General features: G+C 41.6%; 1 long non-coding RNA gene across 2 annotated transcripts in view; it reads left to right on the forward strand.

Annotated features, from left to right (window-relative positions):
• LOC148001856 (uncharacterized) overlaps positions 1-18,686 on the forward strand; it is a 93,883-nt gene that overhangs the window by 15,826 nt on the left and 59,371 nt on the right. The window lies entirely within an intron of this gene.

The raw sequence follows: 18,686 nt of genomic DNA on the forward strand, positions 1-18,686 counted from the left end.
AAACATTTAAGTAAAAAGCAAATAAAAATGAAACAGTATACTCTATCCAGAGATAATGGCCATTTAATCTTGCTTTGTATTTTTCCAATATTCTTTTCTTAATGCTTTAAATTTCTTTTGTTGGATTTAATTAACTTTTACTACCTTTCTTTATTACAAGAAAAAAGAGAAAGTTACTCATAATCTTACCACCCAACAACAACCATAAGAACACTGACCAATACCTTTGCAGGGTTTAGGCTAGGATTTACATGTCCATCTATGGCTTATTTTCTGCAGACTCAGTCTGACACTTATATGGGCGTTTAATTTCCTTCCTTTAAAGAGTCAGTGAATGTACTGAGTTGTCTGTATCGATAACTCAAAATGTTATGCTGGGTTAAGAATACTTTGAATTATCGAGGCAATTTCCTCCTTGGTGGTTATTTAAGATGTCCCCAGTGTCTCACAGGTATAAGTTGTCTATGGTCAATGTTGTTCAATACCCCTTGTGTGTTTAATTATATGTTTAAATGCAATTTGAAAGTTGTTTTTGTCCATTTGATTGATTGTTTACATGAATCTTGTGTGTGCACAGGGCAGGCACAGTGGGTGTAGGAATTAGCCCCAGGATAGCATTCTAAACACATGGTTTGTTCTGACTTACCCAGCAGCCTTCTCATCCACTCATATTTTGTCTTCCGAGGAGCACAGTGTCCTTGTAGCTCTTCTGGCAATGCATTCATTCATTCACTCATTCATTCATTCATTCATTCATTCATTCTCTCTGTCTCCATGTCCTTCTGTGTGTCTTTTCTTTATCCCTTTCCCTTCTTTCTCTGTCTTCCTTCTCTTTCTCTTCTTTCCTTCCCCTCTCTATCTCCTCCATCTCTCCTTTCTCCTCCCTCTATCCCCTCACTTTTTCTTCCTCTGTCCTCCTCTTTCTTCTCTCCCACTCATCCCTTTCCAATGTCAAATGTTGAAATAATGGCAAACTAGAACCCACAACCCACATAAAAAAAGCAGAAGTGGCAACACATGCTATAATCCTACTATCAAGAATTCAGAGACAGGTGGATCCCTGGGTTTCCCTAGTCAGCTAAGTTAACCTACTTGGCACATATCTGGGCCAGTGAGAGATTATGTTTTTAGATAGATAGGTAGGTAGGTAGGTAGGTAGGTAGATAGATAGATAGATAGATAGATAGATAGATAGATAGATAGATGGATGGATGGATGGATGGATAGATAGATAGATAGATAGATAGATAGATAGATAGATAGATAGATAGACTAAAAGCAGACAGCCCCTGAGAAATAACACTCAAATCTGTCCTTCAGTTTCCATATGCTTATTCACACATGTACATATGTAATTCTACACACGGCCACCACACAGGCACATATATGTATGCTCACACATCCATATACACACCTGAGCCTGAGGAAGAACATTTCAGATTCAAGTTGATACACCACCTCAGCATCTAGTCTTCAGAGTGTCCAACTAGTGCACATTAGTGACATCCTAACTTAAAGAAAACTCTGCTCTACCCTCCCCAGTCCTGTGCTCTCAGATGTCACCCTAAAGCCTGTAATGAAGGGAACAAGCAGTCCCATTTGCATGTGCTAAGTAGAAGGCACAGAAACTCTTATGGCTCCTAAGAAGTCAAAAAGGAACCAACAGATATGCCATACACCAAATCGGCCACTCGACACCCAAGGGGTCCCAATGAAAATTATCATCAAACCAATTAATAGCCCCATGCCACTCCTGATGCCCTCCAACGTTTACTCCAAAACAAACAAATCTGGTTAAAGGACTGAACATTGAATGCACAAAGATTTTGAGTATTAGCAGTCCATCGCCTTAAATACTCGGTCATTTGTCCCATGAAACTTTGAATCTTAGAATTGGTTTCTCAAATGTCCACAGGAGAGAAAAATCTTATTAATAGTAAAATATTGAAGAAGAATAATTCAGCTTTTAAAGGCTAAAGAGGCTGTTCAGACAATATCAACTAGACAGGCTACAGTCCCCATTCAAGTAGATCAGAGCCACATATTGCTAGCCCCAAGATATTATCCAACAGCCACGACATGTTCTCTTCCCTGAGCCCCAATGGAGCATCAGTGATCTTAGCCCCACAGGTTCACAAAACTTTGGATCCAATCCCTGAAGTGCAGAGGGATGCATTTTGCCTGCGAGACTCAACCAGATCACTGCCTTGTGGTCTTTGCAGTCCACGGGATGCAGCAGCCAATCCCTCTTGAAAGATTGGCCTTCCTGAATCTGAATCTTCCTCGCTCCACTCCATTTTTGACATGGTAGACAGAGTAAGTATATCTGACAACGTTAGGATGTTCTCCTGTCAAAGAACATCCAGTGACATCACGGGGCCATTGAATCATGCTGAAATGCCCATCATGTCATGTATTTTTGTAGAGCATGTATTTTCTAACCTGCCCCCTCATTACCAGGAACTCACACATTTTTTTTTTACCTGTTTAAGCTGATAGCTGTTTCTGATCACACTGCAGGGCTTTCACACAGTCTCCCACTGCACCTGCCATGCAAGTCATCTCCTCTTCCTCCGTAGGAATTGACCTCTTTTCTTTATTCAGACTTCAGATCCATGTTCCAGTTCTGAGAGATACATTTTCTAATGCTCTGACCCAAGTTTATATCCCCACCCCCACCATCTTTCTTTCTTCTCATCGTGTCCCCTCTGGACATAGGACAGTATACTTTTTTAAAAAAAATTATTTTTAAATATAAATATATTTATAGTATACTTTTAAAATATTTCCAGTACCTACTTAGCATAATTCTTAGGGTAATGCAGCTCTATATCATTCTCTGTAGAATGTACAGGGGACATTATTGAGTAGATATGAGCTCTGAACAGACACAGCTCTACTAAGAGTATGATATAGGCCTTGTTTATTTACCTGTTGATAAAAATTAAAACACAGAGAATTTAAGGACCCTGCAGAATGTTACAGCTAGGGAAAGAATCTATGCAGTTTGACTGTGGTGATTGTGTCCCTTCTAACATGGATCGTATTCACTCTTGTTTTAGCTCAACTACAACCAGTCTCCTGAACAAAGCATTTAACATAAACAGGCTGGTCTCAGTTACCTTCCTATTGCAGTGAAGGGACACACCATGACCAGGACAACTTAAAGAACAAAGAGTTTATTAGGACTCACAGTTCCAGGGATGGGTCCATGACCGTTAGGGGAGGAAGTGTGACAGCAGACAGACAGGTGCTAGAGCAGTAGCTGAGAGTTTCCATCTTTGGCTCGCGTCCCTGAAGTAGGAGGCAGAGAAAAGCTCAGTGGAAATGGTGTGAGATTCTGAAACCTGAGCTCCTACCCCTAGTGACCCTCCTCCAATGAGGCCACACCTTCCAGTACTTCCCAAACAGTTCCACCAACTGGAGTCTGCTTATTCAAACACATGAGCCTATGGGGGAGGCATTCTTCTTTAAACCATAGGCATTTTAGGACGCTACATTGATGTTTGGGATTTAAAAGGTCCTCTGAGCCTCATAAATCCATCATTCATCATTTTGAATAGAAACAACCATACTCACGATCAATCTAGGTACTACCCCATCGTCCATTTAAAGGTCTTTTTCAGAGCCCAGTTCATATGCACATTTCTGTTGAGTACATCTAAACAGTGCTGAGGGTTGAAAGACTATTAATCTCATCCTTCCCTGGCTCGGTCAGCTGAAGGGCCCATTAAAGCAAGAAAGGATCAGGTGAAAGAGAGTAGTGACAGATTGCACTGCAAAACACAAAAGGAAAATCTCATTGATAACTAAAGGTAAGAATTGGTTACTTGTTGCTGTGACAAAATATCTGATAAAAGTTAGCTGGGTGGTGGTGGTACATGCCTTTAATCCCAACACTCAAGAAGCAGAACCAGGCAGATATCTGTGAGTTCAAGGCCAGTCTGGTCTACAGACAGCCTGGTCTTAAGACAGTCAGGGACACACAAATCCTGTTTTAGAAACCAAGCAAAATAATAAAAAAAAAAAATCCAACAAAAGCAGCCTAAGGAAAGAAGGTTTTATTTAAGCTCACAGATTGATAATGCTGTGTACATTATGGTGGGAAGGGTATGGTGGCAGAAGCTTGAGGCAGCTGGTCATATCGCATATGCAGTGAGGAAGCAGGAAGCAGGAAGCAGGAAGCAGGAAGCAGGAAGCTGAGTGGTGCTCAGCTCACTCTCCTGGTTTTATTCAGCCCCAGCCCGAGAAATTGCACTGCCCACATGCAAGGTGTGTCTTCCCTGCTCAGATAATCATTCCAGAAATGCCCTAGTAGACTTGCCCAGAGGCCTATTTCCATAGTGATTGTAAATCCCAACAGGTTGATAATCTAGATTAACCATCACAATGTATTAAGTCTTACTGTTTTCTAAGAAGGATAATACCTCTCCCTTCAATTCCCACAACACCTTGTCTGTGCTCTAACTGGGGAGAAACCTAAGAAGGCACGGTAAATAATTTGCCTACAGTCTAGTGAGTGGGAAACCTTTGGAAGAATGCTTTCAGAAAGAATCCAGAAACGTAGCAGAGAATTTCTGCATTGCTATAGTTTATAGAACTCTAGAGGTAACTCTGATAGCTGACCTGTGTTCCCATAGTTAGCCTCTAAGTAGCTGACACCACACCAGCCTCACTTATGAGATAACTAATGTCCATATCTTCTCTATAATAACCATAACGTGTTTGCTCCCTCGATAAATTTTATTGTCAAATTGATTCAGATATTTAATTTGAGAAGTCAAGATTATTTCAAGGTTTTTGGTTTTGAGACAAGGTTTCACAATGTTGATTAGGCAGGTGATAGAATATACATACATACATACATACATATATACATACATACATATATAGTTGATATGAAGATAGCTCATACACATATAGATGATATATACATAGATTATATATAAATATTGGGACAGGTAGTTCTCACTGTCAACCTACACAACCTAGAAACATCTTGAAAGAGGGACTCAAAGAAGGAGTATCTAAATCCAGTTCGTCTGTCTTGAGAGGGGATCCCCTTGATTGCTTTAAATGATGTAGGAAGGCCCAGCCTGAAGATGGACAACACCATTTCCAGGTTTTGGACCTTGAACTGTATAGCAGTTGACAAAACTAGCTGAGCACAAAGCAGGCCTGCATTCTCTGTTCTTAACCACAGGTGGCATGTGACCAGCTGTCTTACATTCCGGCTGTAACCTGGAACTGAGCTAAATGAACTCTTTCTCTCTGAGTTGCTTTTGGTCAAGATATCCAGAACCGCACAGGACCACCCTCTTCTCCAAGTCCTTGACTCAGTCCCTTCCCACAGAAATGAAGACACACGTTTTCTTTTTGTGGTGCTGGGATGGAACCCAGGGCCTGTGCACTCTGAGCAAGCATCCTTTGGCTAACCAGCATTTCCAGACCTTTGATTTCTGAGGCAGGGTCTCTTGAGCTGGTCTCGAACTTGTAACTTTTCAGTCTCTACCTCCTGAGTGCTGGGATGAGAGATAGTTCTTAACTATTGCAACTCCAGCCTCATTGTTGTTACTGCAGGTCATGCTTGTAGTCTCATTGGGCTTTATTTAATTTGATGACTGTTTTACTCTCCTCACTGAACTTCTGTCCACTAGTCTTACACCTTCAATATTTCTTGTGCACAGTGAGTTTATTCTCATGGGTTCTATTCCAGTGCTTTGGATAGAAAATGAAGTTTTTTAAGCTCTCATAGTCTTTTGTGCCCCAACCCCTTTGACCGTGGCTCCTCCTGTCCTTCATCATTCGTCTTTCCTCTTAGTCACATTGATGTCTCGACTTCCCCAAATATTATTCCATTATTCTCTCTCTCTCTCTCTCTCTCTCTCTCTCTCTCTCACACACACACACACACACACACACACACACACACACACACACACACACACCTGATTGTTGACCCATATTGTTTACTGGCATAGTAAGCACCAATAGTTGCCTGATTCATTCCGTTAGTGCTCAGCATAGATCCCACCACAGCAGGAAGATCCCCTGCCCTGATACAGCTGCCTAAACCAGTTCTCCCCACCCATTCCTTCATCATCTTTTGCACATACTCATTATACTGTGTTGTAAAAATCATGTGTGGATCCAAAATACTATTTCTCTTTCAATTATTAGCACCCAAAAGGAGCTCATCAGAGGTAAGTGGGTAATACGCAAGTGGCTTCTTGATTTCCAAGTCTTTTAGAAATGTGGTTATATTTCTTGAGTACCATACAGAATGAAATATGTTCCCCAGAGACTCTGGTACTTCAACACTTGGTCATCAGTTTGTGGCACTATTTGGGGCATGGTGCAGCCTTGCTGAGGGAAGTACATCATTGGCACTAGGATTTGAGGGCTTATAACCTCAGCCCACTTCCATTTTTCTATCCCTGATCTCTAGATGTGTTTCCTTTGCATGACTGGAATGCGGTCACTCAACTTCCTGCTCCAGCTGCCTGCTGCCATTTCCCTCTCAACATTATGAACTCGAACCCTCTGGAAGCATAAGCTGAAGAGAGCTTTCTGTAGGACTTTCCTTGGTACTTTACCACAACAGTAAAAAATAAAGGGTAACTAACACAGGTACTAATTCAATGATGGCCATTAAAGTAATGATAGTTCCAGGGAGGCCTAACCTAGGGCTTCTGACACCCAAAAATCATATGGATGAGTCATGGCAGCTACTGTATTCACAGCTCTGTTGAGTTTGTAATAGACATAGAGTAAACCTCATTTGTTCAAATTACACAGTTGAGTAAATTCCAGTGAATGACTGTAAGACCAACACCATAATTAAGATTAAATAAACATGTCTATTAATATCACATAGCGTTTTCCAGTCTGAAGTTATCTCAGATAAAGCTACCATGAATGTTTGAGAGTACCAGTCTTACATGTATGCATATTTCATTTATGTAAATATTAAAACTAAAAAAGTTCTAATGAATGTTTAGCTTTGGGGTAAAACAACTTTTTTCCAAAGTCGTTGCACCAGTGGACCTGCCCTCACATGTATGTGAGAGAGGGGTGCACACATATCCAGCAATTTTAGACCAAAAAAAAGAGCACAGTAGTGTCTCACCATGAGTTTATTTTGTGTTGTGCTTGTGTCAAACAATCTTAACCATCTTTCCACGTCCTCATTTCCTAGCTTTATATTTCCTCTTGTGCACTGCTGCTTCAAACATTCGTAGTTCGAGGGGCCACCATGGTGGTGAAGGTAGGGAGGAGGCGCTTAGGCATCAGGTCACGTTGTATCACCCTTGGGACTGGAGGGAGATTGCTATGGGTGCTCAGTTCACGTTCTAATCTTTTGCTGTTTAATGGAGCCTAAGACTCTAGATCATGGGATAGCATGCTGTTAACTACATCTAGAATGGTTATTTCCTTCTTAAACCTCTTTGGAAACAACCTCGCTGACTGTCCAGATGTACCCCCTAGGTGACTCGAAATCCAGTGGCACTGATAATGAAGACTGAGCATCCCAGTTCGTTTGCATCTTTAATACAGAATTTTGAGAGTTCCATTAATATTGGCTATGAATTAGATGCAAGATGGGCAAGTTTAAAATAAAAAATTTCAACCTGTAGACCCCATAATGGTTTAAGTAGTTTGGGGCCAGTTGTCATTATTAAAATATGATAAATTAGGAGAAATCACAGCACTTTGCACAAAGGAAATTCATTAAGCATTTCTTTCACGTCCATAGACAAACAGCTTGAATCTCCACTACAGAAGTAAATAGAGATGAAAGAAAGCACCCTTCATCGATAATCTTAATAGAAAAACGTTAGTCTTTAATCTTTAATCATTAAGTGTGATTTTAAGGGCACATCTTCGTAAGTTAATGCATTAGAAGTTGCCTTCTGGCCCAGCTTTGTTGAATTTTGATGATGTTATTTATTTAAGCCATCTTCAGGACAAGCATATGGATGAAATGTCAATATATTGGCTCTCAACTGATACTAGCAGAAAATGAGCCTCAGGGCCCGTGTTCTGTTCTGACCCTCGAGCACAGTAGTAATCTGAACCAGGGTTAGGTCCTAGCCAAAGTTACTGGAACCCGGGGAGTGGCTTGGGTCCTTGTTGCCAGACAACAGAAGTGGATTAATGTACGTGAATGGAGACTGGTGCCTTGGGCAGCAGAGTAGGTAGGTACTGGCCATGAACCCAGCCTCTCCTCCTCTCCAAGGTATGGTGTTGAACTTACTCACGGCAGGGAAGAGTGACTAAGTAGGTAGGAGCCCCACATAAAAGCTGAACTCTTCTCTCAGTAGGTATCAGTCCACACAGGTAGTGCTAACTATTTCAGGACAGATCTGGCATTTTGGGGACCACAAACACAGCCACCATTGCCATTTTTAAAACCTAGATTCTTTTTTATTTTTTATATCTTTGAGGAAAAATACGTTAGCTGTTTCATTTTCTTTATCTGTTGCAAGCATCTATTTTTTCTTTTTTATTCTGTCCTAAATAGTATTTCCCCCTTTTCGTTTTATTTATGATGCTTAAGTTTCCTTTTAATAAAACACTCTGACCAAAATGAGTATTGTCTTATACTTCTAGTTCACAGCTCATCACCAAAGGACATTAAAGCAGGAACTCAAAGCGAAACCCCAAAGAAGGACCATTTACTACTCCATGCAGTGTCACCAGAAAAATTCATCCACAGCCAAGGGAATATAGCAGAAACCATGGCCAATGCTGCTTCCTACCTGGTCCTCTTACAGGCTCCTGCTTAGGGAGCTTTCTTAGACAGTCCAAGATTACCTGCATAGGGATGGTGCTGCCCATAGTGGGCTGGTTCCTTCTAATCACCCAAACCAAGGTGATTATCATCTAATAACCAAGGCCATCCCCCACGGATGTGTCCATAGTCATTGGAGAGCTTCTACTATGTATCACCAGCCTAAGAAAAGACTAAAATTGAAAACTTACAGTTTCTTCTAAATGCATATGCCTTTCATGTTGTAAAGTTAAAAAAATATGATTCGTATCATTGTAAGTCGTAACTGTCTATATTCTTGTAAGAAGCAGCTGAGTCTTGCTCAATCACAGTGGGCAAAATTGGCCGGTGGCAATTGTTTACTGATCCCTCGGTGCCTGTGTGGAGATGTAACCACGCGTGTGCCACATTTCCACTCTCTGTCTATGATTACCACCTGCTCATGGTACTGCTAAATTCCTGAATTTGCTGAGATAAATTCTGCTAAGTTTAATTTCCTTGCGGTTTTTCTTTTTAACCATAATTATTATCCTTCTAATAGTCTGGCTGCCACTTTTTCATGGAATCTTTTCTCCTTTAAAATTTGTTTCTTTCAGGGGGATACACCTCTGCTATAACTTCATCTCTTTATATATATATTTTTTCAATATAAACTTTGTTTTAAAAACTTCCTAGATGTTTCTAACCCCAGGGATGCTGCATCTGCAATGTTAAACATTAAATGAAATCAATTCATGATTTGATCTCAATGTGGGTTCAGCTATGAGAAGCAGTAACAACAAAATACCTTGTTATACTTGAGTATTGAGCCATCTGAGAGCTACCCAGTCCGAACCCTGCTTTAATGCAGAGAAGCCTGGTAAAGATTGGGAGGGTACAGCCATTGATAGTTCTCTACTGTACGTGTAAAAGGACTCTAGAGTTATTTGAAAGGGGACACACAAAGAGTATGCATGAACTTACAAACTGACAATGTTAACCATGTTTGTTTTTAAGATTTTGTTTTTACTTTTAGTGGATATGCATGTGTCTTTGTGTGTTTGTGCACGTGAATGCAATACCCAAGGAGCCCAGAGGAGGGCGTCGACTAGAGTTTCAGGTGGTTTGTGGGCTGTCCCGAGTGGCTTCTGGGAAGTGAACTCTATATGCAAAAGCCTTAGGTGCTTTTTACCCCCATGCTATCTCTGCAGGCCCAGCATGGAAGTTCTGACTTGGATCTATTCGTTTTCACAAGTGAGAAAGTGGCGTGGCGGCGTGGCGGTGTGGCGGTGTGGCGGTCTGGGAGTGTGGGAGTGTGGCGGTGTGGCGGTCTGGGAGTGTGGGAGTGTGGCGGTGTGGCGGTGTGGCGGTGTGGTAGTGTGGGAGTGTGGCGGCGTGGCGGTCTGGGAGTGTGGCGGTGTGGCGGTGTGGCGGTCTGGGAGTGTGGGAGTGTGGCGGTCTGGGAGTGTGGGAGTTAGAATATCTATGGTGATAAACCAGCATGGTCAAAAGCAGCTTGGGGAGAAGAGGGTTATTTCAGCTCACACTTCCAGGTAACAGTCTACCGTGAAGGGAAGTCAGGGCAGGAACTAAATTAAAAAGATGCTCCAACCTCCTCCCAACCCCCACAGCCCTGGCTTGGTTCGCCCACAGGTTAATGTTATGGAGGCATTTTCTCTGTTAAGACTCTTTCTCCTCAGGTATGCCTAGGTTTGTGTCAGGTGGACAATAACAACCAGTACATTTAATACAGCAGAAGCTTTCCCTACTTACTATAACAGATTGCTACTCTACTGAGGGAGAAAACCAAACCAAACCAAGGTTATGAGGCCAAAGAGAGACAGTTTGGACAGTTCTTGGCTATGGAATGCCTGAATACTTCCTTGGGTGTGGCAGGGACTTATTAGCACGTGTTTGCTATGTGATCATGATGGGAGCTCCCCCTTCCTGTGAAATATAGGCTTTCAGGACCTATAGCAGAACAAGAAGAACCATTAAAAACAAACAAACAAACCAAAAACAAAAGGCTCCAGACAGTGTGATAGAAGGGCCTGAACTGATCTGAAAACCAGGACAAAGTCCAAAGACAAGATCTCCGGAGTAGGTGGAGTTTTGGAGCAAATGACAGCTATTCCTGAGATCCAGACTCTGGCTCATGGGAAGAACACAGTGTGGACAGGGAGATGAGAAAGTTGAAGGGGAGGTGACCTGGACACTTGGCTTATGTCTTGTTTGCGTATGAATTTTTGTGACCAAGAAAATACCTTAAGAGGAGTAAACTTCACGGGCAGTTGCACCCCACTGGGCACAGACTCAGCGTGTCTGCCAACATGGGGTGCACGACTTGCTCTGACAGAGGGTAAATCCTAGGGTAGAGGCTCTAGAGAAAGTCTGCTTCATCGTCTTCCCAGCTTTTACAGTAGTGCCTGGCACCTAGCGTCTGCTCGATAAACACTCATTAAATCAAATGAGTGTTCTGGCTACTCTTTTCCAGAAATACTCCCATCCTGTGCCACCTATCCGAAACCCTGGTCTACTGGAGAGTTATCCAATATGCAAAGCATTGGTTGCAGGAGACATGATTTCCCAAAATGTCAGGCTACCTAAGGGCACCCAATATGACCTTATATTGCCTAAGGGCTGGCTCTTTCCCAGGTACAGTAAAATCAGCCTTGCTGAGTGGCTGGAAGCACTAGAAATAGCAGCCATGATTCTTGGACAGTATTCTATCTCAACCTTTCCCTGTTGGATCAGATTTCCCAGTGGAGAACCAATAAAACAGCCCCTATACCCCCAAACCCTGCCTTCCCATTGACATGCTTGAATGAATAATTTCATTCACAAACCCTGAAAAAGTTCCTTAAGAACAATGTAGCAAACTCATGCTGTCCTTGCTAATAATATTACTCTTTAGGTAACAATCGGTCTCCTAATTCAGTTTTCAATTGTTTCACTTCAGAGGTTATAAGTTGTGAATTCATAGCAAACCAAGACTCTAGTTACGAAAATCACTCTTTAGCTTGTGTTGGGAGACATTGCTAAGTGGTTAAACAGGGTTAAAGTGGGAGCAATGCTTGACTCTCTCACACATAAAATTGGGGAGCCAGAAAAGGAAACGTAGTTGTGAGGAATCAGGGGTCACTAGGTCAAACAGAATGCTTCTTTATTGCTCCTGGACACTGATGACCACAGGGATTATGGACTCAATGATTCTGCTAATTAAAAGTTTGTTAATCCATTTTTTATCTTCAGTTGGCCCATGGCAATTAAGCATATTTATAGAATACAATAGGACATTTTGTAACATTCTATAACAATAGGATTCTTTCATATTAATGTATTTACTGCCACTAGTATTTTTATAAATTGATTTTTATTTGAAATTTTCACAGAAACATACGGCCTTATGCCTTTGCTTATCTCCTGCTCATCCTTGTCAGCTACCTTTCCCTCCCCATCCGTCTTTGTTCCTTTCTCAGATTTATGACTTTTGGTTTTGCTTTGTGATCCATTTTTTTATTCATTCATTCATTCATTCATTCATTCATTCATTCATTCATTCATTATTCACTTCACACCCCCCATCACAGCCTCCTTCCCTCCTCTCCTCCCAGCCCCACCCTTCCTCCCCCTTCGCCCATTCCTACCTCCTCTTGGGAGCCCCCTCCTCTTATGACAACCCACTCTGGACATCAGTCTTATTAGGACTAGGCACATCCTCTGCCATGGACGGCTCATCCTTGTTGGTGATCCATTTAGTTTAACGAAGGCCATCTGGAGGCCATTGGATTGGAACTCTTCACGGAGCCTGATGGAATCATGAGTGGGCACACATCTGAAGACAATGCTCCTTCCTTTCACTGAACCCAGAAGATCTTGAAGTAGTTAATATTCAACAGCACATTCTTATGCAAATGTAGTGTGGCCATCCACAGTTGCCAGTGAGTTTGTGGCTGCAAGAGTTGCACCTTGCCCAGGAGAGGACTTTCCATAGCCTTTCTCCTTACTTTTCAGTTCTTACCTTCTTTCTCCCCCTCTTCCACAGTGGCCTTGGCCTTAGAGAAGATGGTATGAGTCACTGGTTAGGGCTAAACAGTTACCTTTGATTTTCATAGGAGGTCCAGTTGGGTAAATATCTTTTTCCATTGATACTATAATATAGCTTGTAGATACAGTTTATACGTGGACTTGCTGGACTCAGAATGTCTGAAGAATGGGATTGTTTATTTAGTGGTGGACAAAGAGCGTCAATGGAAATTCACCACTAAAATTCATTTCTCGGTGTTAACCTTCCTAGAAAACTCACTCAGTGCTGCCTGTCAGCCATTTATTCAAAGAATACAGTTCTGTTAATAAACAATTCCCAGTCTATGCTGAGAGATGAAAAACATAGGAATTAAGGTCCCTGAACTTAAATTTATAATCACCATAAGCCAAAGAAAATAAATGCTTCTGATTCATTAATGTAAGCTTCAAATAAACAATAGTTAACAAGGCATTGTATTCATTATAAAGCACAATTTAACAGGGTATTTGGGTAAATTCAGACATTACTGTCTGAGCACTGTTCCCCTCCACATAGATGTGCATAAATTCCACCCATGTCTAACACATTCTCCAGCTGTGCCCGATTCCAGTGTCCCCGTCTGGTGCTGATATCGTGCACCAAGCAGTCTCTGCCCAAATGCTTGGGAATTTACTAGTCCTTGATAAGTAAAATTGCAGTTTTCCAATGTTTAGTCCTTTGCCTCCTTTTCCTCCTCCTTTCCTCCTTCCTTCCCTCTCTTCCTCTTTCCTTCCTTCCTTCCTTCCTTCCTTCCTTCCTGTTTCCTTGCTTGCTTTTTCCTTTTTATGTAGGAAACAATTGCTTCACGGGCACAATTCTTAATTCTAGAGACCAGAGACAGATAAGAAACACCCTCTATCCTGAAGGAGCCCATACCTAACCCTGAAAATGGACACATGATGATCATAATAAGAAGCTCAGCAGTTTCTACCAGAGCTTTAAAAGCCCTTAGGATAAAAGCTCCAAGGGAGGAAACAGCAGTGTTCTTCTCCAGGAGTCTGAAGTGCATTTACAAAACTCTCCTTCCTGGTCTGACCTCTGAATTATAAACATTGAGAGTCAGAGGACAAGAAACTATGGGCCATGGCGACTAGAAGCAAATTGTCTTCAGAGGGACAGAAAGACCCTTAGCTTGCCAAATACAAAACAAAATAGAAGAAACTCCTGCCTCACACAGTAAATGAATGTGTTTATGACAGGCTCTAAGGCAAGAGGATTCAACAGTTCTGGTTGATTTCAGTAACTCAGAACTTCAAAATCTAAATTGTGTTGGGAAAAGTTTACTCAGTGTTATAAAATGGATATATTTATCTTACAATTTTCTACTACAAAAGGTAACTTAAGTTCAAGGAAAATAAAGATCTGGCAACCCTGGCTCTCCCTCCCCATCCCATCTGTGTGTGTGTGTGTGTGTGTGTGTGTGTGTGTGTGTGTGTGTGTGTACATGCGTTTATATAAGTTTGTGAAGACCAGATGACCTCAATTCTTTTATTTGTCTGTCTGTCTGTCTGTCTATCTATCTATCTATCTATCTATCTATCTATCTATCTATCTATCTATCATCTATCAGCTTATTTATTACTTATTCATTTTACATCCCACTCACTGCCCCCTCCCAGTCACCCCTCCCACATTCCTTCTCCCTATCCCTTCTCCCTTACCCTCTGAGAGGGTGGGGCCTCCTGGGTATCCGCCCACCCTGGTACACATTAAATCTCTGTGAGGCTAAATTCATCTTCTCCCACTGAGGCTAGATAAGGCAGCCCAGCTAGAAGAACATATCCCACAAAGAGGCAACAGCTTTTGGGATAGCTCCCACTCCAGTTGTTCAGGACCCACGTGAAGACCAAGCTGCACATCTGCTACATATGTGGGTGGAGGCCTAGGTCCAGCCTATGTATGTTCTTTGGTTGGTGGTTCAGTCTTTGAGAGTCCTAAGGGTCCAGGTTAATTAATTCAGTTTGTCTTCCTATGGAATTTCTTTTCTCTTCAGGACCCACAGTCCTTCCTCCTATTCTTCCCTAAGAGTCCCTAAGCTCTCTATCCACTGTTTGGCTGTGGGTGTCTCCATCTGTCTGAGTTAGCTGCTTGATAGAGCCTGTCAGAGGAGAGCCATGCTAGACTCCTGTGGGCAAGCATAACAGAGTATCATTAATAGTGCCAGGGATTGGTGCTTGCCCATGGGATCGGTCTCAAGTTGGGCTAGTTGTTGGTTTGTCATTCCCTCAGTCTCTGTTACATCCCCTGTCCCTGCATTTCTTTCAGCAGAATAAATTCTGGGTTGAATGTTTTGTGGGTAGGTCGGTATCCCTATTGATCCTCTGGGCTTCCTGCTTGACTAAAGAAGGTGACCTCTTCAGGTTCTATATCCCCAATGTAGTGAGTCACAGCTAAGGTCACCACCATTGACTCTTGGGACTCTTGGGTGCCTCCCTTATCTCAATTCTTTAGGATGCTGTCTACCTTGCTTTTAGATACAGAGTATTTCCCTTTTATCTAGAACTCATTGATCAGACCAATATGCTTGGACCAGGGAGTGCACTATTAGAAGGTATGGCCTTGTTGGAGGAAGTGTGTCACTGTGGGGATGAGGTTAGAAACCCTCCTCCTGGTCTTCTCCTGGATTCCTTTGGATGAAGTTATAGAACTCTCAACTCCTTCAGCACTATGCCTACCATGACAATGAACTGGACCTCAGAACCTGTAAGCCAGCCCCAGTTAAATGTCCTTTATACAAGTTGCCTTGTTCACAGTGTCTCTTCACAGAAATGAAAACCCTAACCATGACAGAAGTTGGTACCAGGAATAGGGTATTATTGTAGTAGGCCTGACCATGTTTTAGTTTGGAAGAATGTGAATTTGGAAACTTTTGATTTGGAAATCCATGGAATGCTTTAAGTGGGGCTTAATGGGTCATCTTAGTAGGAATATGGAAAACATATTCCATACACATAAGTGATAATGAAGGTGATTTGAACTGTATAGGCCAGCTAACCCAAGAGGTTTCAATGGAGAAGAATGTTAGTGTGACTGTTTTTGTGATAGCTTAGTGAAGGACATGGCTCCTTTTTGCCATTGTCCGAAGAGTCTGCCCGAAGCTAAGGGGAAGAGATTTAGATTAACTGCTTTCACAAAGGAAGTTTCAAAACAGTCTGGTATAAATTCTGTTGTGTGATTACAAAGTTCTCTTTTATGAAAAGAGTTTTAATGAAAAGGAACAAGCCGAGAAAGAAAAAAGTATAAACAAGCAATAAAGGGGCACCAGGAAGCCAGGAACAGATGGTTTCTCACATGGTTAGGAGCAGGGTCACATTGATAATCCCCACAATGTCACACTTCCTCCAACAAGGCCACACCTATTCCTACAAGGCCACACCTCCTAATAGTACCACTCCCTGGAACAGGAATATTCAAATCACCACACCCAGAGACCCAACTATCTCTATGTACTGAACACTGGGGTTGTAATTGTTCATTCTACACAGTCATCACTACTTCATACTCACTTCCCCCTTCCCCCCACCCCCACACAGACACAAGTACATGTATTCTAACAACTGATCTCAGGTCTTCATGCTTGTGCAACAAGTGCTTTACTTACTTAGATGTCTCCCCAGCTCCCTAAGGGAATCTTGACCATTGTGGAATTACGGGAAATGAGACTGAAAGACACCATGAGATTAAAGAGCCACCCCTACCCCCAGACTCCAGACAATCTTATAGAAAAGGCATACACAGCCCAGTGTCACAAAGGTAAGTTTAAACTAGAGAACTTGGGATTGTAAATCTTGTCTCCTGACTTTTAAAGATAGACCCTCCCTTCATAACTACTTAGCTGATTCAAAGTAAACCCAAGTCAGCCATGTCCTGTTTTGTATTTCCAGTAGAATTCAGATTTTTCGAGATGATGAATCATACATGCCACTCCTCTAAATTTTGGATAAAACAAGGATCAGGGACATTGAGGAACTCTTCAGAGTAATATACATAGTGACAAGCTAGGACCAAAACAGACTTCCTGTTTCATTCAATTTCTTACATGGTAATCCTGTCTTCTATTCTGAGTGTTCTGGTCATATCTTTGCTTATGACTTCCATCCATATCATTGAACATAGCTAGCTATGGTCTGTGGTTATCCCAAAAGAAGTAAGAGAGCACTAGGACACTATGATGGGGTTATCTATAACGTCATCTTCCACTAGGAAAGCACGTTAGTTGTCTTAGATATGTTCTCATTTCCCCGCGGGTGATGTTATTTGTAGATGACCAGCCCAAGACTTCACTGAAGAGACCTTGTTGAATGTCAAGATTTGGCTAACAGATACCTCAGTCTGTATCTTAACCAGTGTGAGGAACTGGGTATGTTTAATGGCTAAATATTTCCAATGAATTAAATTAAATTTCTTTGGACAAAGTCACATCCTTGGAGAAAGGTCCTTTAGAGAATGTGCTATCGACAGAAATGTGAAACATTGTGTGTTTACTGATAAACTATGCTGCCTGACTCATCCTTTTTCCTTTCTCTTCTCCCCTTTCTTTATTTTTGAAACAGAGTCTTATTCTATAATCCAGGCAAGTCTTGGGCTCACTAACTAGCCTAAGCTGGCCTTGAACTCACAGCCATCTCTGTTCTTCAGCCTCCCAAGTGCTGGGATTATAGGGGCATACCACCAAGCATGGCTCTAACTCTTCCTGAAAAAAAAAAAAAACAACTCTTGAAATGCAAAATTTAAAAATTTCCAGCTGTGAAAAATGGATGAAATATGTAAAAGTTGTTCAGTTGGATGAACTTGAGAAGACATGTTCAAGGCTAAACTATGTCTCTATTGTCCTGGTCTACTGTAGACACTATACATTCATTGATCCTGGTAAAATTCGGCCTCATACCCTAAATCTGTTGACCACTCCTGGTTCAAGTATGCCTTCTGCCTCACTAATAATATATTTCTATCCCAGGACCTTACATGTTTTTTTTCTATTTCTGGCTATCATGAGATTGGAGCAGGGATTAAGTGTTGTTCATCACTCCTTCTATGATTATAAGAATTTCATGAAGATGGCTTGGGCTCAAATATTAATTGCTTGAATAAAGTTCTAGCAACAGAGCAAATGTCACAAGTTAATAGTAATTAACATGAATCTCTGTGTTTCTAATCCCTGGAGTATGAACAGAGTTGTCTTAAGGACTTTCATGGTGGCTCAGCCTCAATATACAGCCCATAAAATCCAAATCTTCTAAGAACAACGCACAACCAGAAAAAGTCAGGAAAAAATGCTGTACCATGGCATTCCCTTCTCATTAAACTCCAGAAATACAAACGCTCCATCATTTCGGGAATCAGAGGGAGATAATGGTCCAATCGCAGCAAACAGTGCTATTAAAAACACAAACAACCGAACTCCATGTGCCTTTTAGTTTCCCCTGTGACTCCAATTAAGATCACATCAATTAAGTGAACTTATCATTTTGTATCATGGAGCATTTGAAAATTGCATCAAATTGGAGTTGGCATTTTATTCCTTCCATGGTAAGAAATGCATCTAATTGCACCACCCTGATTGCATATCTATCTAGTTCTTAAGCAGCTGCACAGACACCAGGAAAAAAGGAAAAAAAAAAACAGGGAGAAATGTACAGAGGCTAACACCAACAGACACATTTCTGAGACAGAGCATCATGGGTCATCGATTCTGATTGAGATGACTCAGACATATAGGTCCAGAGGGGTGGGCATGTAGGAGGTATTGTGAAGATTATCAGCATACAGTGAGTCCTTATTCACAGCTTTTGTTCCTAGAACCTTAAATGAACTTCCCTAGTGACAACACTGGGCAGCCTTCTCCCTCTCAACAAGATGGACAGATTT

This window comes from Rattus norvegicus, chromosome 13 (genome assembly GCF_021556685.1).
Source record: "Rattus norvegicus strain SHRSP/BbbUtx chromosome 13, alternate assembly SHRSP_T2T, whole genome shotgun sequence".
In the NCBI taxonomy this organism is placed as follows: domain Eukaryota; kingdom Metazoa; phylum Chordata; class Mammalia; order Rodentia; family Muridae; genus Rattus; species Rattus norvegicus.